At 36.3% G+C, this 21,253-nt stretch overlaps 1 protein-coding gene across 2 annotated transcripts in view; it reads right to left on the bottom strand.

Moving 5' to 3' along the window:
• The window catches only part of DMD (dystrophin), a 2,258,239-nt gene that overhangs the window by 1,686,872 nt on the left and 550,114 nt on the right, over window positions 1-21,253 (bottom strand). The window lies entirely within an intron of this gene.

The following is a 21,253-nucleotide window of genomic DNA, read 5'->3' as shown; positions in this document are numbered from 1 at the left end:
GCCATCCCTCCCCCCTCCCCAGGATAGGCCCCGGTGTGTGATGTTCCCCTTCCCAAGTCCAAGTGATCTCATTGTTCAGTTCCCACCTATGAGTGAGAACATGTGGTGTTTGGTTTTCTGTTCTTGTGATAGTTTGCTAAGAATGATGGTTTCCAGCTGCATCCATGTCCCTACAAAGGACACAAACTCATCCTTATGTCCTCACATTTCAAAACACAATCATGCCTTCCCAACAGTCCTGCAAAGTCTTAACTCATTCCAGCATTAACTCAAAAGTTCAAAGTTTCATCTGAGACAAGGAAAGTTCTTTCTGCCTACAAGCCTGTAAAATCAAAAGCAAGCTAGTTACTTCCAAGGTACAATGCGGGTATAAGTATTGGGTAAATGTTTCCATTCCAAATGGGGGAAATTGGCCACAACAAAGTAGACACAGATCCTATGCAAGTCTGAAACACAGCCAGGCAATCATTAAATCTTAAAGCTCCCAAATCTGCCTTGACTCCATGTCTCATATCCAGGGCAGGCTGATGCAAGAGGTGGGCTCCCATGGCCTTGGACAGCTCTACCCCTGTGGCTCTGCAGGGTACAGCCCCCATGGCTTTCACAGTGCCTGCAGCTTTTCTAAGTGCCTGGTGCAAGTTGTCGGTGGATCTACCATTCCTGGGTCTAGATGGTGGCCCTCTTCTCATGGCTCCACTAGGTAGTGCCCCAGTGAGGACTCTGGTGGGCAGGGGGAGGTAAGGCTCCAACCCCACATTTCCCCTCTGCATTGCCCTAGTAGAGGTTCTCCATGAGGACTCTGTCCCTACAGCAGACTTCTACCTAGACATTCAGGTGTTTCCATACATCGTCTAGATATCTAGGCAGAGGTTCCCAAACCTCAATTCTTGCCTTCTGCACACTTGTAGGCCCAACACCACATGGAAGCCACCAAGGCTTGGGGCTTGCACCCTCTGAAGCAATGGTGCGAGACGTACCTTGGCCCCTTTTAGCCAAGGCTGGAGTTAAAGCAGCTGAGACACAGGAATCCAGGTCCCAAGGCTGCACAGAGCAGTGGGGCCTGGAGCCTTGGGCCTGGGTCCACCAAACCATTTTTCCCTCCTAGACATCTGGGCCTGTGATGGAAGGGGCTGGCACAAAGGTCTCCAACATGCCCTGGAGACATTTTCCCCATTTTCTTGGCTATTAACATTCTGCTCCTATTTACCTACACAAATTTCTGCAGCAGGCTTGACTTACTCCCTAGAAAATGGCTTTTTCTTTTCTACCACATGGTCAGGCTGCAAATTTTCCCAACTTTCATGTCTGTTTTCCTTTTAAATAAAAGTTCCAGTTTCAGACAATCTCTCTGTGAACGCATATAACCATATGTTTTCAGAAAAAGTCAAGTCACATCTGGAATGCCTTGCTGCTTACAAATGTCTTCTGCCAGATACCCTGAATTACCTCTCTCAAGTTCAAAGTTCCACAGATCTCCAGGGAAGGGACAAAATGCCACCAGTCTCTTTGCTAAAGCATAGCAAGAGTCCCCTTTACTCCAGTTCCCAAGAAATTCCTCATCTCCATCTGAGACTACCTCAGCCTGGACTTCATTGTCCATATCAGTATCAGCATTTTGGTCAAAGCCATTCAACAAGTCTCTAGGAAATTCCAAACTTTCCCTCACCTTCCTGTCTTCTTCTGACCCCTCCAAATTGTTCCAACCTCTGCCAGTTACCCAGTTCTAAAGTCACTTCTATATTCTCAAGTATCTTTATAGCAATGACCCACTACCTTGGCACCAATTTTCTGTTTTAGTCTGTTTTCACACTGCTATAAAGAGTACCTGTGGTTGGCTAATTTATAAGTAAAAGAGGTTTAATAGACTCACAGTCCCACATGGGTGGGGAGGCCCCAGGAAACTTACAATCATGGCAGAGGGTGAAGGGGAAGCAAGTACCTTCTTCACAGAGCAGTAGGGTCAGGGGGAGGCTGTCAAATACTTTTAAACCATCAAGATCTCCTGAGAATTCACTTGCTATCACAAGAACAGCATGGAGAAAACCACCCCCATGATCCAATCACCTCCCACTAGGTCCTTCCCTCTACACGTGGGGATTACAATTTGAGATAAGACTTGGGTAGTGGACACAGAGTGAAATTTTATAAACTTATTAATGCAGAATAAATTGTTTCAAGTATAATGAGGAATTGTTCCCTAAGCTTTTCTATTTATGACACCTCAAAACTAAACCACTGATGTTCTCAAATGCTTAATTACCTAAACAAAGTAAATAGACTCACCCAACCGAAAATATGCTTGTGCATGAAAGCTGATGTTTTATGGTTACAAAAAGTCAAACAAAATAGTATGAAATTAGGAAAACATTGCATTTTATGCACTGATAAAGTGAATGAAGCTAAATGGGTCATAAAAAAGTATATCCAGTTTTATAGGGCGTGAGGCATATATAGCAGCATAAATTTATCTTTTTTGTTTTTACAGTAATTAAGAGTATGCAACACGCCCCACAATTATCTTAGTAATTAGATTTTCTCAATTAAAAATGAGTGCTGATAAGATTAGCTGGATTTCTAGGTCACTTTATTTTGCAGCATTATCAATTTATCCAGGTCAGAATCTTACACCCAGGGATACAGACTAGACTGGAAGTTCCTAGTTTTTAAGTTTGATTTTTGGTGTGTGTAGGGGGAAATCCCACCAAGCTAGGAAATTAATGGGAGGATGCACTTGAAAGAACTAGGATAGTACTTAATGTGCTGTAAATAATAATAGTTATTATTTTAAACACATTTTAAGTAAGTATGGAGTATCTCAGAAAACTTAACCTCAAATAAAACGAAAATTTTAAGATTGTTTATGGTAAGAATTTAGTATCATTTTCCACGTATTCCTCTTCTATTATTATTTCAGTCACTGGGGAAAATGATGCTTCCTTCAGATGGGGTGATTAGAATAATTAACAGTAAGACCTCTGAATTCAGGATGTAGCAAAGCAGTTTTCAAAAAAAGTTGGTATTTTTTAAACTTTTAACAGATTACTCCTTTCTATTGAGCAAATCTTTACCTTTCCAATTATTATTTAGACACATAAATTTAAAACAAAGACATTCTTTCGCAAGGAAATTTCAAATGCTTCCACAAGCATTTGAAACAGCCCAACTGTTTTGCATACTTAAGAACTATCATAAGGATGGGAACAGTTACTGTGTACAGATAAGATTTTATAAATCCTTTTAAGTATGCAATTATACATTCTAATGCCCTGTGCATATTGTTGCTCAATTTTGGATGTCCAGCAATGTGTGTGCATCCACGTGTGCATGCACACAATTATATACACATGCACATGAGCACATTCATTTAACCATACAAGAAGCAGTCCCAGCAAGAATTCTGAAAAACTGATATACGTCTGAGTATTACTGGAAAAGAGACTGTAGGTGAGACCTGGGCTTGATATGGTTCAACATAGATTTGACAGTTGATGCTGTTAAAAATAAATAATACAGAATATATGGGACATTCTATTGTGTATTGATGTAATTGTCATACGACTCTGCCAGTTAAGAAGTGTAGAGGATAATCTCCCCTGAAAAGAGTAGGGATTTCTACTGCCAAGTATCTTTTAAAATGTCAGATCCTCACACACACACACAAAATACGGATTTTGGTCTAGGGTGAGGGAAAAAGTTTCTCCCTTGGTGCCTTCTGTTATTCGAGTCCCGAACCCTATAGAGATGAGCACTGCTGAACTACTCCCATTGAGGGCAGTTCATCAGGCCCCAAAGCTGAACAAGTACAACAGACCAGCTAAGAAATTGAACAGAAAAAATAAACTACAGAGGGTGTAGTAGTATTCAATTATTGTTGTAACATATTCCCAAAAACTTAATGGCTTAAAACAAGACAAATGTTTTATCTTACAGTTGAGTAGGTTAGACGTCTGACATGAGACTCATTAGACCAAACTCAGGGCTTTGTTCCTTTCTGGAAATTCTAGGAGAGATCATGCTTCTTTCCCTTTTCTAGCTTTTATAGACCTCCAATATTCCTTAACCCCTGGCCTTCCTCCATTCTTCAAAGCGAACAACAGCAGGTATAGTCTTTCTCAAATTATATCACTCAGGCCTACTCTTGTGCCTCTCCCGTTTGTAAGCATTCAGGTGACTGCATAGTGCGCACTCAGGTAATCCAGGTTAATTTCCCTATTTTAAGGTCAAGCTAATTAACAACCTTAATTCCCCTGTGTCATGTAACATAACATATTCACAGGTTCTAGGGATTCGGACATGAACATCTTTGGGGAGCCATCATCCAACTACCAAAAGCAAGTTTAAATATGTAGGTTTAAACAAAAAAGTCATATTGAGTATCCAAATTTCACCTTGTCTCCGATGTACTCTAATTCTGGTATTCCCAAGTATTAAATACCTTGGGTACAAATTATTTCTGTAAACTGGTGCCTGCAGTGAACTTGACCAAATTAAGGTAATTATTTAAGCTAATTGGTGATGTATGAATTATTTCGTCATTCCACTGATAGGTGGCAGAGTAGCTCACATAATCTGAAGAGACTTAGCTTCAAATGAAAGTCATCCTATTCATCCCTTTTATTATTGATTTTACTCCACACACAAAGAGAGTCATTACTGCATGGGAACTGAGAACAATGTTGCTCGGACACACAGTGACACATAATATTTATATTAATATGCTAGCACAATTTTCCTGTTCCTATTTTTTGATAGTTGCAAATTAGTCTTTCGTTGCATATTCCCTTTTTCATGGAGTTTTTTAAATGTTTAACAAATCATCTACATATTTAAGTAAATCTGAGCACTAGCATTTAGACATTTTTAAAGTTATCTTTCCAAACAGAATTATTTTTAGATTTTATAGATTACTATTCAAGATATTCTTGGGAAAATATTTAAAGTATAATAATCCCAATTTGAATTATAGTTTAAATATGTGGTCATTTATATCTAAAAAGTAACTTGTCATGTATCTTCCCCATTACAAGCCTGAGACAAATTTTACATAGAAATCAAGATCTGTGCATCCATTTAGTTCTTCCCTCATAGTACACACTCTTACCCAAAATGTAGTGTGTATTGCTTTAGCATACTCAATAAAATCCATTGAGACAAAATATGTCTTATGTTTCTAATTGTAACAGTCAATTTTTACCACATAAATTACCAAGAGGATTTTTCTAAAATTATATGATGAATATAGCAATTAATCTCTCTACAACTTTTGTACCACACTTGGAATTCTCAATTAGAAGTCGGTATTCTTATGCCCAACAGAACCATTTAGTTCATTTTAGGAGATGTGCTATTGAGTTTTAAAGTTTGAAATTTTGTAACAGCTTATTCTGTAAGAATGCATATCATTGTCAATTATCTTGGGAATAAATTGTTTTACATATTTCTGAGAACCTTCTGCAGCTTCTTGTATATCAAACCACAGATCTATGTTTTAGCATACTTAATATTTTTTGAAATTACCTTCACCACTATTACTTTAAATTAAGATAATCAGGAAGACCTTTCTCCAGCTTAAACAGACAACAAAGTAGCCAACAAGATGAAGAAAACTATTAGGTAAAATCCAAATACAACTTCAACACTTCGACACTGGCCATTTCATTGCTTGTTAATGTTAATTCCTTGGATTAATCAGTTAATTTAACCTATCAGCTTGATAACTCATCTGATCAGAACTTTAAAATCCTAACTGGTCTTCACACATATTAATGACCCTCACACTTTCATGTAATATGCTAATGTAAAAGCCATGTCTTCAACAAACATTTGTTGTACATTAAAAAACAGGCACTCACACCTTCGGAGGCCGAGGCGGGTGGATCATGAGGTCAGGTGATCAAGACCATCCTGACTAACACGGTGAGACCCCGTCTATACTAAAAATATGAAAAAGTAGCCAGGCGTAGCAGCGTGCACCTGTAGTCCCAGCTACTCAGGAGGCTGAGGCAGAAGAATCGCTTGAACTCAGGAGGCGGAGCTTGCAGTGAGCTGAGATCATGCACTGCACTCCAGCCTGGGCAACAGAGCTAGACTCCGTTTCAAAAAAAAAAAAAAAAAAAAAAAAAAAAAAAGCACTCTTTTAGGCTCTAGGAATTCAGCTGTGAATAAAAAAGGTCCCTGCACATGAGGAAGTCACCACCAATAACACAATTGAACAAGTCTACAACTACCTACAGCATTGTGATAGGCCAGAAGTACTATGGTGGGAACAAACTCCACTGGAATGTAAGTGAGAATTTATTTTTTTGAGGGTTAGGAGTTTTACATTGCATTAAATATCACTGATACAATCAAACTGAAACATGAGAAGGACTCATACTCTTGTTTACTCTGTTAATACTGTACTACACAGTACTGAATAAAACAAAATCAATGAAACAGATTTGAAAGACAGAAGACATTGTACCTTTAAACTAGTGATGTCATTTCCTTGTATTCTTATATATAACTCAACTTACCAGGAACATTGTAGATTCTAAATAAGCATTATGTAATTAAGTGAACAAATTCTCCCTTGCCTCTATTTACTCCAGTAATCCCTCTTCCCTTGCTGATGCTTATGAATGTGTCAGCCTCTCTCCTGCAACCAAATTTCTGCCCTGTACCTACTACATTTGTCTTATTCCATCTCTCCATGTACTGACAAGATGCGCACATGAGTACATGCACACACATACATGCACATAAGGCAAAGCAGCTTACTTTACCTATCTCAGAGACAAAACTAGCTTAAAAATAAGGAAGAATACCCACTAAAGATTTTAACACACCGATAAAGAACATTTGAGTCACCTTTGAGAGACATAAATTACATGCTCACTCCACTTTCTATTCCCCAAATATACGGTATTTCTCCTCAAACTAAGATAGCAAGATATCTCATTTGATATCTTAATACACTCAGTATTCATGTAGGCTCCCAGATAAGAAAAAATTCATTATTGTTGCTTGTCTAATCCTAGTTGCATTTAAATATGAAATAGCAACATGGTAATTTTTTAGAATAAAATCCAATTTTGAATATAGTCTAATGAAAATTATCAAAAATGTTCATTTCCATAGATTAAATGTAAGACAGATACCTTCACAGACCACGTTCTCTCTTAACAAAAAAAAAGGTTCTTTTCTCATATATGTATTAAATATTATCATTAAAAATCACTAGAATATAAAAAAACAGTCTACAGACTTGGTGTGTATAATATGTGATAACATAAGCACAAATTAAAACAAAAATCTAAGAATAGTATGAATATGTATGTAGTAACAGAGACACATGCTATTCTGACAAGGATTAAATCAACAAAGGGCATAATCTTTCTGCGGCCCAGTTGTGAAATGCAGAGTGGAAGATCATCATCCCAGGGAGTTGGAACAGCAAGTGCTAAGGCCTTAAACTATATAAATATCATTCTAGATGATTGTGTGTAAAGGGAATTAACTTAAATCCAGAAGGAAAGTAGGGCTAGTCATCGTCAAGCTCTTCCTGCAGTCACAGAAAAAGATGAGAATGACTTGAACTATGGTGGTGGTTGTACAGGTGGAGAGGTATGAATGATTTAGTGATATGCAGTGGGCCCTCCGTATCTGCAAATTCAAATAACCTCTGATTTGATACCACAAGAGGGTGAATATAGTCAATAATTGTGCATTTTAAAGTAACTTCAAGAGTGTAATTGGTTTATAATTCAAAGGATAAATGCTTGAGAGGATGGATATGCTATTCTCATGATGTGCTGATTCCACACATCGCATGCCTGCATCAAAACATCTCACATACCATATATATACACATACATATATGCACATACATATATATACACATACACCACTATGTACCCACAAAAATTATACACACACACACACACACACATATATACATATATATGGTATATACATAATACACATCTACATATACACATATATATACCATATATATATATACACACACGTCCCTACTATGTACCCACAAAATTTTCAAAAACAATTGTTTCCCAGATTAAAAAAATATTCAAGAAATATAATAAAAAATAACAGCATAGGAAAGCTCCCTATTGGGTACCAAGCTTATTACCTGGGTGACAAAGTAATCTGTACAGAGCCCCTGTAACACATAATTTATCAATGTAACAAAACTTCATGTGTACCCCTGAACCTAGAAGTTAAAACACAAAGAATGTAACAACTATTTACATACTATTTATAGTGTATTAGGTATTATAAGCAATTTAGAGGTAATTTAATGTATACAGGAGGATGTACATAGGTTATATGCAAATATTACATCATTTATATAAGGAACTTAAGCATCCACAGATTTTAGTATCTGTGGAGTTCCTAGAACCAGTTCTCAGTAGATAGTGAGGGATAATCGTATTCTTCAAGTATAATCCATAAGGCATCACGGATTGAAATAGTTCTAATACTTCACTTTTTTAATACTTAAAGCTGCTTAAATGACCAACTTAAAAGATAGATTTGTCATTACAAAGATTCCTGATCCAAACTTTTAATGTCACTGCAGACATGGTTGATTCATGGGGGAAAAAAATACACACCTTGAATTCATCTATGTGTTTAGAGGACAAATTAAATAATTTTTAAATAGCCCCAGGATGGTCTCAGCCATTAAAGAGCAGAAGGCTAATAAAACAACTGTTCCTACTAAATGGTTTTCTGAGTTTTATAAGTAGATGTCCTGCTTTATATATTTTATTGTCAATATATGTTACCTTTATAGAGAAGCAGCGTTTCTATAGCTCTCAAAAAGGTTAAGAACCTGAGGTGTATTATAGGCCAATTTCTCTTGTAAATGTTGACTTAAAATAGTTTAAAGAGCATTTTCTCATGTTGGAGGTGATTAATTGCACTGAGTTTCACTTGTAAAAATCCATTGCTCAAACCTGGGAATGGTGGGGGGGACACCCATCTGTGCCAATTTGTGGACTTACAATGACTTTTGCATATGTTAGCTCAGCTGTCAGTTCTAGTGAACAACTTTCAACAAGAGAAAATAAATCCGGAACTTTTTATTAGAAATCACACATATTAAACAGAAATCAGTAACTAAACCTTACTCAAAATAGTGATGGACTTTATTATTTAAGAAATCAATTAACTTCCAAGGAAATAAAGAAATAGAAAAAGTTAGGTTCCTGCTCCAAAATCAAAATCATCTTACCGATTTATGCATTTATGTCCAACAAATAAAATTAGGGAAGCAGAGTAAGAACTACTGTATGGATCCATGGGTTTTGGTATATTTAAAATCCCATATAAGAATTACGATGCAGCCACATTTTCATTTGACATAAATATTTGTACATTAGAATGAAATCCATGCTCCACACTTTAAAAATATTCCATTATGTGAATTAGTTCACATTCTGTCTTATATAAGTTACCTATATATTGTTTGTTTATATGGAATTTTCAATACCTTGGTAGATTGTGTATCTTTTACTTCTTGACACACTTGGAGTATATAGCACTATTCCTTACATAAAGTTATCAATAGATGTTTGATGAATTAACATGCATTTCTACTGAACAAAATAAGCCTGGGGCACATAAATTTAAAATGCTTATGTAGCATCTGAAACAATTTACAATGTCAGAATAAAAAGTAGGGGTTCCAGAATTTCTACTTTGCTAATGATGTGGTCAAATCAACCCATTGGAAAAAATCTTAGTCTACTCAGCCACTTGCCCAAATGCTTGTGCTCTATAAAATCATTTAAAAAAAAAAAAAAAAAAAAGCCTTTTAGACCAGTCTATATGCATTCTGCAGAGTAGAAGACACTGATATTAACTAAAATAATAGTGCTCATATTAATGTATTTGGCTTAAGTAACAATATTTAGGCTCTGACAAATTCTAATTTTAAACATTTTCATTCCATCTGCAAGATTAAAGTTTGAATTATTATGATTATTCGATGCCTCGATCAATCTGAGGAAAGATTTCTTTCGACAATAAGAATATTCCTTCAAGCACTCGCTACCTTTACTATGTTCTTCACTAGTCTATGTTAAGATTAACGTGAAGAAGGCTAGGAGTATTATCATTTCTATTATAATGATTTTGTTTAAAATATACATTTCTGTTTATGATGAATGTAAAGATATTATCATTTAAGAAAATTTATATAAGACTGAGATATTGCTATAACTAGCTTTAGCAGTTTTACTTAGGTTATAAAAATTTAAAAATTACTTATCTTGTAGTCCCTTAATATTTAGTATTTAACTTTTTTCATATTTCACATGCAGTATGTTGGTGAAAGCAAAATGTGAGATATAATAGAAAAAATACGTAAAATTATTTTTTATTTTTATCTTGGAGCTTATGTCTCATTCATTTTTATATCATTGTTATATTTTGCAATGGGTGAAATTTGTCTTTTTCTTCAGCCTTTTAAAACCTAGTTACTTCACTAGGTTTTTTCCAAATACTCAAATGCCCAATCACTATTTTTCTATACTAGTCTTTCCCCACTTCCGGCTGTCTCTTTTCAGACTCCCTTTAACGACTACAACAATATCACAGTCTGCTGTTAGATTTTAACTACAGTAAGGTGAATTTATTAAGGGCTTCACCCTGTACTCTTGCCTCTTGAGTAGGAATAAGAGTGTGAGTGTGGATGTGGGGGGATGTGTGTGTATTCCATTAATAAAAAGTTTTCAAATCACTTTTCCAAGATGTTCACTTGCCCAGCTGATTCTATACAGCAAAACTTAGATATTCAAGCCTAGGTAAAATGCATCTTTTTACTTAGACCTTCTCAGGATAATAGCTTTTTTTTTTTTTTTAAATCCACATATGAGTCCCTCAAGGTGGGATTTCAATCTAGATAAGAGATGTTCACATTACAACTTGACTGAGGAAATATTTGAGATAGTGAGATGTTTTGATGCCTTTGCCATCTCTAATTTTAGAGTTAACTGAGAAAGAGGGGAGTATTTTCATAACTGGTTAGTGTTTCCCTTTGATAACTTTAGTGTGGCTTGGATAGAACGCCATACTTGCAAGATTTGTAAACACCCTTCTACTTTGATTAATTATTTAATGATTCTCTGAAGGAAACATCATAGTAAAAAGAATCCACTATCCCTCTTAGTCTGGCTCTAGTTTATAAAACTTTTCCATTTATTTTCAAAACATTTGGAATCAACTGATTGATGTGCATCCAATTAAAAACAAACCCAATTAGCCCTGTAATAAAATGAGTAACCTTTTAGTTAATGCAAAGAAAATATTCATGGAAGAAGAGAGGAATATTCTGCAACAAGATTATATTCTGTAGCAGTTACAAATAGGGAATCTTAACTCCAACTCACTAGTTCAGTGATGTGGGCAATTTACATCAACTCTTCAGTTGCAAATGACCAAAAGAGTAGTATCTACACTTCCTAGAGTTTTTGTGTAAATCAAATGAAATTATACAATGTCAAGCCATGTGCCCAGCACTTAATAAATGTTTAATAAATATCACACCAGATTACCCCATTACTACGTATGTATTACTCCCAGCTTCAGAAGTTGAGAGTTTTTCTGAGTGTCTGGGAACCAATTCAACCACTTTTACGGTGTCATATGATGTAATGATTACAAGAGAAAACCTAGTTATACTTTTACAAGTGTGCTAATTAATGTCTTACAAATACTATGACAATCATAAGAATAAGGTATTATCATGAGCCAGCCTTCAGGAAAACTGCTAGAAATCTACCATGTACCCATGACAACTGTGAATCAATCTCTCTGTCTCTCGCATGTGTGTGTGTGTGTGTCTGTAAGAGACAGACACACACAGAGAGAGAGAATATCACCACTCTGAGGAATTTAAGATATAGTACAAATCTTTTATGAAAACTAGATTATACTCTGGAGCTCAAGGATATCAAAGATTACCACTCAGTACACCAGCTGTGAGCCAGCAGTATCCCTCAGACCAGAAAACTGGAATGAATGGGAAGGTCATAGGAAGAACAGCAAGATTTCAAATGGGAAACGACAGTAGTTCCCCCTTATCCATGGGGGCTATGTTCCAAGACCTCCAGCAGATGTCTGAAACCACAAATAAACCCTATATATACCGTTTTTCCCATACATACATACCTATGACAAAATTTAACTTGTAAATTAGGCACATAAAAAGATGAATAATAAAATAGAACAATTATAGCAATATACAGTAATAAAAGTTATGTGAATGTGGAGTCTCTCTCACCTCTCCCTGCCCCCCACCTCCCTCCCCCCTCCCCCGCCCCGTCATCTTATTTTACTGTACTCATCTATTTAAGGACCACGGCTAACCATGGGTAGCAGAAACTGTAATGAATAAGGGAGGATACCTGTATTTAATTTGGGGAGAGTCAGCATTTATTCTAGAGGCAGGCAAGATAATTGGAAAGATCAGTTTTCCCTACAGGAATATAAAGGGACCATTTAATTTTTACAACATTCCAGGCATGTGACATAACTTTAGCTACTGTTTCTGGGCTCATAGTACAGGCCAAATACATACAGGTTTTACTTATACCTTGCAGTAACAGTGGGAGGTGAATATTTTTACCTTACACGTGAGCAAAACTGAACCTCAATAATTTTCCAATGACATAAAACTAATAAAGGCAAAAATCAGATTTTACCCAAGACTGGTTGACTGTGTAGAAAAAGTTAAATCAACGCTAGGTTAATCTGATGCTGCCTAGGAAAATGAACACAGAAACTTATTTTCTTAGAATTAATTAAGAGTTAAGATTTTTGTAGAATTTCCTGTCACTCTTGTTTGCTATGTAGGACTACTATTAAATTAACTGGGGAGGGGGACAGAAAGGTAAGATATAGGCTTTTGTCCTATGTGACTCAATGGTATTAAATATGGGTGGGAAATGGATGCTGCAATTTTTTTTTATTATACTTTAAGTTCTAGGGTACATGTGCCATGTTGGTGTACTGCACCCATTAACTCATCATTTGCATTAGGTATATCTCCTAATGCTATCCCTCCCCCCTCCCCATAATAGGACCCAGTGTGTGATGTTCCCCTTCCTATGTCCAAGTGATCTCATTGTTCAATTCCCACCTACGAGTGAGAACACGTGGTCTTTGGTTTTCTGTTCCTGCGATAGTTTGCTGGGAATGATGGTTTCCAGCTTCATCCATGTCCCTACAAAGGACACAAACTCATCCTTTTTTATGGCTGCATAGTATTCCATGGTGTATACGTGCCACATTTTCTTAATCCAGTCTGTTACTGATGGACATTTGGGTTGATTCCAAGCCTTTGCTATTGTGAATAGTGCCATAATAAACATACGTGTGCATGTGTCTTTATAGCAGCATGATTTATAATCCTTTGGGTATAACCCCAGTAATGGGATGGCTAGGTCTAATGGTATTTCTAGTTCTAGATCCTTGAGGAACCGCCACACTGTTTTCCACAATGGTTGAACTAGTTTACAGTCCCACCAACAGTGTAAAAGTGTTCCTATTTCTCCACATCCTCTCCAGCACCTGTTGTTTCCTGATTTTTTAATGATTACCATTCTAACTGGTGTGAGATGGTATCTCATTGTGGTTTCTTCATGTCAAGTAAACCACACTAATTTTGGCTGTTGTCCTAGCAGCCATATGGAGCACATTTGGGTGAGAGGCATGTGAAGCTCTGTATTTTGGTTGCTTCTGGGCCATCCAATGATACAAAGATTCTATGACAGTGTATCTCCTGCCTTGTATCCTTCTGTACAGTTAAAAGTAAATGTTAGAGATTAAATTCTATTTCATCTGTGAGTATAATTGCCAATTTTATTTCCTTACAACTACAGTAACAGTGCAGGCTCCAAAGTTCATTATGTCCTATTAATAAAAGTTGCGTATCTGGCTAAAATACAAACTGTTTAGCAAAACCAACCCTAGATAAATGGTAAGTAAATTCAACCTATTTATGGCATTAATATTAGAGATCATAAAATTAAGCCATTTGCTTATTTCAAGTGGATTTATGGAATTAGACTTATATTTTGAAAACTATTATTTTACCATCATTTTAATTGTTTTTCCCCTTGTTAGTCCTTAGTTATTATTAAAAGTTCTTCTAGAATATTTCTCTATCAGCTGTGCCAATGAAAGACATTTTTATTGGCCACAAAAAGCATCATCAAACCTCAGATAGCAGAATACAGTGATGTTAATTAGTAACAAGATGAGAGAGACAGGCAAAAGAAGAAATAAATTAAAGAACAAAGAGTCAGGTATCACCTCTGCAAACAGCTCCTCTCACCTGGGCAACCCTTGGTGGAAACTGAGTCAGAGTACCATTCTATCACAAACATGTCTGTGAAGCAATAAACAGAAGAAAGAATGAAGAGAGAGAACTGTGCAGACAGGAGATAAGGCAAGTTTCTTAATCCTAAAGAGAACGTTTTGATGGCCAGTCTTATGTGACAGCTAGTCTATTTTTATCTGTGGATGAACAATTTCTCATTAGCAACAGAACTGTTAGCAATAAGCAATACTGCAGAAACTGAAGACATGAACAGCAGGCTTAGTCATTTTTTAAGGAAGAAAACGCTAGAAGTCTAAACAAACATTGAGACAACAGATTCTGGACTTATCCTTTAAAAGGGCATATCTCACAAAAACAAGTGTTCTATTGTAGTTGTTTCTATATTAGCTGCAGGATACTCCTACTTACTGAGCTTCTAAAAATTGCTGATTTTTACAGCCCATCCTCAGTGAAATAAAATACTAGTTTCAATCCCAATGCTGCCATAAAGCTTCCCTAACTGATTTTATTGGACAGTCCTGTGAGAAATAACACAGACTTTAAAAAGAGATAATCCTGGATTTGATTCTAACTCAGTTATCTATTGGCTGTGTGATCTTGATTTTAATAAAGCCTCAGTTTTTTCCATTTATAAAATAAGGATGAACTTTCCTGGAATTGTTGTGTACAAGACGTAAGATAAAGTATGGAAATTATCTAGAACAAGACTGCCCTACTTAAACATTTGCACTCTTCTACCAAAAGGAACTTTGCAAATTTGAGTTTATATCACTAATGATAAATTAGAATAAATGTAGGAGAAAAATATGCTTTGATTTGAAGCAAAAGTTTATTCAGCAATATTGATATCTCACAGGAATGATATTACAGGATAATTATTTCCAAAAAGTAAAAACACTGGTTTCAACCACCTTATTCAATTGCAATAATATATAAAATTCCTAATAATTTAATAGTTTTAACGGTTTTCTCACTTTTCAACTGGATAGCATATGATCCACTAACCCAACACGATTGCCCTATGACAAAAAATCTGGGGCTTCAGAATGACTGAACTGATGGATCTATTACCTCTTCCATGGAGAGGAACCAAAGTACTAAGTAGATAATCATACTTTGAATATATTAACTAAGAGAGAACATTGAAATTCCACAGGGAAGCAATGAAAAGCACTAACAGCAAGGAAAAAGAAGGAAATGATGCAGTCTATCCAGCTGCAATTGGCTAGGAGCCTGGAGAGACTCCCTAATACGGGGAGAGAATTAGATACACAGGGGTCCACATTCTTGTACAAGACTCTTACAATGCTAGCCAAGGGAGAGCCCCTCAACCCATGTGGGCCTGCAAACTAACACACAGCTGTCTAGATACTGTGCAAAGGCATCACTTCACAGAAGCCCATGCTGGTTCCCACAAACTTCAGAGTCCTAAGCAGCTGCAACATGGCTTGGTTTTGAGAGCCCAGCCCCCACCAGTCAATGTCCTGACATAGGACTAAACATCTCCCATATCTCCACATTCCTGGAGTCTCAATGATATTTCCCACCCATGGCTGCAGCTGCTGGGGCCAAGGCAGGAAACACTGGCAGCAAACCTTCCTTCCCCAACAGAGGGGTGGCCACACAACTTCATGCACACTGAAGACAAATTCCACTGCCTGAAAATGCTGTCACTGTGAACTGCTGTGGAGTTGAGACACAAGTGATACACAGGCTACCCAGCCAACTGCTTGTGGCTGCTCCCGAGGAAAGCAACCTTACCCTTTCCAGTAGCAGGGCCACAGTGTAGCCAACACTGCCTTCCACCTGAGCATTGCACAAGGGATCTGGGGAGTGCCTTGCCCCTCGACTACAACAACCAATGGTTGCATGCACCACCAGGAGTCCTGAGGACAGGTCTTCCCAGCCCTGCTCTTCCAAATTCCCCAGTACATGAAAACTTGTCTAGAGACCTGGAAATCTCCCAGCCCAGTTTACCACCATTGGCACCTGACTAGTCTTCCTAGGGCCTGAATTTGGACCCACTCAACCTTCCACTACCACAAAAGCTAGCATCAACCTACATACACCATCTGCAGGCCTAGAAACTGGCTTGCCAGTTGCATTCACCACCACCACCAGCATGAACTGCTTGCATTCCAGAGGGTTGGCTCCTTCCCACTACTGCCATTACCCACACCATGCTTGCTGCCCTGGGGCTGGGAACCTGTGTACCCACCCAGCCCACCTATGCTTTTCTTGACAAACCAAGCAAGCCACCTATAGGCCAAAGGGTTGGCCTGCCTGGACACACTAACATCAATGCCAATGTGCACTGCTCTGAGGCCTGAGGACAGGCATGCTCAACCCACCAATGCCACCACTGGGGCCTAAAGACTGGCCCGCTTGGTGTCCCAGTCACCAGCAAAACATCATAGCTTCTGCTAACAACTGCACCCCTAAGCTACTGAGGAAGTTACAGACACCATACTGTTTACATCCAAAGAAATCATACAGGAACTAAACTACTATATACATTCAGAATCAAAGCCAAAGTTTGAAGAGTAGACTAGATAAAACAGAAGAATTTCAGAACATGAAAACAGGTCTTTTAAGATAACCCACTCAAACAAAAAATAACAATTTTTTTTTTTTAAATGAACAAAGCCTATGTGACATATATGGCACCATGAAGTCATGAAATGCTTGCAGTTTTTATGTCCTACAAGGTAAAGGAAAAACTAAAGGTTTAGAAAGCCTATTTAACAAAGTAATAGATGAAATCTTCCCAAGTCTAGCAAGAGATTTAGACATCCAGATACAGGATGCTGAAAGATCTAAAAAGGGATATAATTCAAAAATGTCTTCTCCATGGCACATTATAGCCAAACTCTCAAAAGTCAAAGACAAAAAGAGAATTCTAAAAACAGCAAGAGAAAGCACCTAGCCACTTATAAAGAAACCTCCATCAGATTAACAGTGGATTTCTCAGAAGAAACCTTATAGGGCAGAAAAGAACGGGATGTTATATTAAACACGCTGAAAGAAACCAACTGCCAGCCAAGGATACTCTACCCGGCCAAGTTATCCTTCATAAATCAAGGAGAGATAAAATAGTTCCTAGACAAGTGAAAGCTGCAGAAATTTATCACCACGATACTGGCCTTACAAGAAACATTTAAGGGAGTCCTATACCTGGAAGTGAAAGAATGGCAACTACCATTATGAAAACACATAAAAATATAAAAACAACTAGTAGAGCAAACACACAAAAAAATGAAGAAAAATTACTCAAATGTTACCACTACAGAATACCACACTATAATGATGAGAGGAAAAAAAGGACAAAAAATATTCAAAACAACCATAAATCAATTAATAAAATGAAAGGAATAAGCCCTCACGTGTCAGTAATAATGTTCAATGTAAATTGATTAAACATTCCATATCAAAGATTTAAAATGGCAGAATGGATTAAAAAATATATAACCCAAAAATATGCTGCCTAAAATAAACCTATTTCACCTGTAAAGACCCATATAGATTTGAAGTAAAGGGATGGAAAAGGTTATTTTATGCAAACCAAAGACAAAGGTGAGCAGCAGTAGCTATGCTTACATAAAACAGACTTTCAGTCAAAAACAGTAAAAAGAAACAATAAGGTCATTATATAATGATAAAGGGATAAGTTTAGCAAGAGTATATAACAATTCTTAACATACATACATGCAACACCAGAGCTCCCAGATATATAAAGCAAGTATTAGATCTAAAGGGAGAGCTAGATGCCAATACAGTAATACCTGAGGACTTCAACACCCCTCTCAGCATTAGATCATTTAGACAAAAAAAAAAAAAAAAAAAAAAACTAACAAAGAAACCTTGGACTGAAATTGCTCCTTAGACCAAATAGACCTAACAGACACTTATAGGACAATTCATTCAACAGTCACACACACTTTTTTCTCATAAGCACACAGAACATTCTTCAGGATAGACCATATGTTATGACAGAATATGTCTTAATGAATTTATAAAACATCAAAATCATCTCAAGTATCTTTTCAAAACACAAAGAAATAAGAAAAAGAGAAACTTTGGAACCTGTACAAAAGCATGGAAATTGAACAACGTCTTCCTGAATCACCTTTGGGTCAAGGAAGAAAATTGAGGAAATGTTTTCAAAAAATTATTGAAAGAAATGAGTATCAAAATACAAAACCTACGGGATATGGCAAAAGCAGTGCTAAGAGGGATGTATACAGAAAAAATGCTCACATAAAAAATGTTGAAGTATTTCAAACAATCTAACAATGTACTTCAAGGAGCTAGTCAAAGAAAAAAAAACAAAAAACAAAACCCAGAATTAGGAGGATGAAAATCCTAAAAATCAGAGCAAAACTCCAGAAAATAGAGAGTAAAAAAAAAAGTATCAATGAAATGAAAAGTTTGATTTTTGAAAAGATGAAAATAAAACACTTGCTAGACTAACCAAGAAAAAAAAAGACTCAAAATCATAAATGAAGATGGAGACTTTACAACTGATACCATACATAGGAAAAGTTCAGAGACTATAATGAACTGTAAACTAATGAACTAAAAATCTAGAGGAAATTTATGAATTCCTGGACACATACAACCAACCATGGTTGAATCAAGAAGAAATAGAAAATCTGAACAGACCTGTAATTAGTAATGAGCTTGAATCAGTAATATTAAAAAGTTTCCCAACAAAGTCCAGGACCAGATGTTTTTACTGCTGAATTCTACCAAACTTTACCAATTCTCCTGTAAGTGTTCCAAAAAAAAAAATTGAAGAGGAAGGAATTCCCCCCATCTCATTCTATAAAGCCAGCATTACCCTGATGCCAAACCCAGAAAATTATGCAACAAAAACTACAGGTCAATATCCCTGAGGAACACTGATGTAGAAATTCTCTACAAAATGCTAGCAAAATCCAATAGAATATAAAAAATGTATCATCAAGTGGAATTTATCCCAATGATACATCATACATAAATCAATAAATATGATATATTACATCAAGAGAATGAAAAACAGAAAACATCCTTTCAATAGACACAAAAGAACCTTTCATAAAATTTAACATCCTTTCATGATAAAAACTCTCAACAAATTAGGCATACAAAAAAAACATGTATTAACATAATAAAGACCATATATGACAAACCTACAAGTAATAACAAACTGAATGCGGAAAAGCTGAAAAAGTCTCCCTATAAAACTGGAACAAGACGAGGATGCCCACTTTCAGCACTCTTTTTCAACATACTACTGAAAGTCCTAGCCAGAGCAATCGAGTAAGAGAAAGAAATACAGGCATCCCAACAGGAGAAATTGTTGTCCAATTATTGCTCTTTGCTAATAATTTACAGCTAGAAAAAGCTAAACCTTCACCAGAAAGCTCTCAGATCTGATAAATAAATTTAGTAAAGTTGCAGGATACAAAAATCAACACACAAAATTCAGTAGCATTTCTATATACCAATAATGAACTGGCTGAGGAAGAAATCAAGAAGGCAAACCTATTTACAATGGCTGGAAATAATACCTAGGAATAAATTTAACCCAGGAGGGAAAGATCCATGTAAAATACAAAACACTGACAAAACAAATTGAAGATTACACCAATAAATGGAAAGTCATTCCACGTTTATGGTTCAGAAGAATTAATGTTATTAACATGATCATTCTACTAAAAGCATTCTACATTGAATAATGCAGTTGCTATCAGAATACAGAAATGGAAAAATAGTGATCATAAAATGTGTATGGGACCAGAAGAGTCTGAATAGCCAAACCAATCCTGAGCAAAAAGAACAAAGTTTTATGAATCACACTACTTGACAAAACAGCAAGGTGTTGGTATAAAAACAGACATATAGAACAACGGAATAGATTAAAGAACTCAGAATTAAATCCACTTATTTACACCCAACTTATTTTTGACTAAAGCACCAAGAACATACATTGGGGGAAAGGACGTCCTCCTCAAATGGTGCTTAGAATTGGATTGTCAGATGCACAAGTATGCAGCTGGATCCCTGTCTCTCACCATATTAGAGAAATCAGCTCAAGATGGATTAAGGATTTAAAGATAAGACCGAAAACTGAAACTACAAGAGGTAAACATAGGGAAAACAAGGCAGGACCTTGGTCTAGGCAAAGATCATATGGTTACGACCTCGGAAGCACAGGCAACAAAAACAAAAATAGGTAAATGGGACTGTAATAAATGAAAGAGCTTCTGTACAACAAAGGAAGCACTCAAAAGAGTGAAGAGACAACCTACTGAATGGGAGAAAAGATTTGTAAACTATTCAGACAAGAGACTAATATCTAGGATATACAAGGATCTCAAACAATTTGACAGTAAAAAAAAATCACATTAAAATAGACAAAGTACATGAATAGATGTTTCTCAGAAGACAAATGACCAATGGGTATATGAAAAAATGCTCAACATCACTAATCATTAGGGAAATGCAAATCAAGCCATGATCAACTATCATCTTGCCCTAGTTAGAATGACTATTAAAAAGACAAGAAAATAACAGATGTTGATGAGGTGCAACGAAAAGGGAACTCTTAATACGTTGTTGTAGTTCAGAATATAAGTTAGTATAGCCACTATTGAAAACAGTATGGAGATTTCTCAAAAAACTAAAAATAGAAATACGGTAAGTGTCAGCAATCCCACTAATAAGTATTTACGTAAAGGGAAAGCAATCATATACTTTTCTAACTATCAGGAAAAATATATGCATGGCATACCCGTACTTTCATGTTTATTGAGGCACTACTTATAAAAGCAAATTAAGTGTCACTTAGAGAACAAATGGATAAAGAAAATGTGTTACATATACACAGTGGAATACTCTTCATCCATCTGCACCAACATG

The sequence above is a fragment of the Chlorocebus sabaeus genome, chromosome X (genome assembly GCF_047675955.1).
Source record: "Chlorocebus sabaeus isolate Y175 chromosome X, mChlSab1.0.hap1, whole genome shotgun sequence".
Lineage (NCBI taxonomy): Eukaryota > Metazoa > Chordata > Mammalia > Primates > Cercopithecidae > Chlorocebus > Chlorocebus sabaeus.
This window is presented reverse-complemented; position numbering and strand designations above follow the sequence as displayed.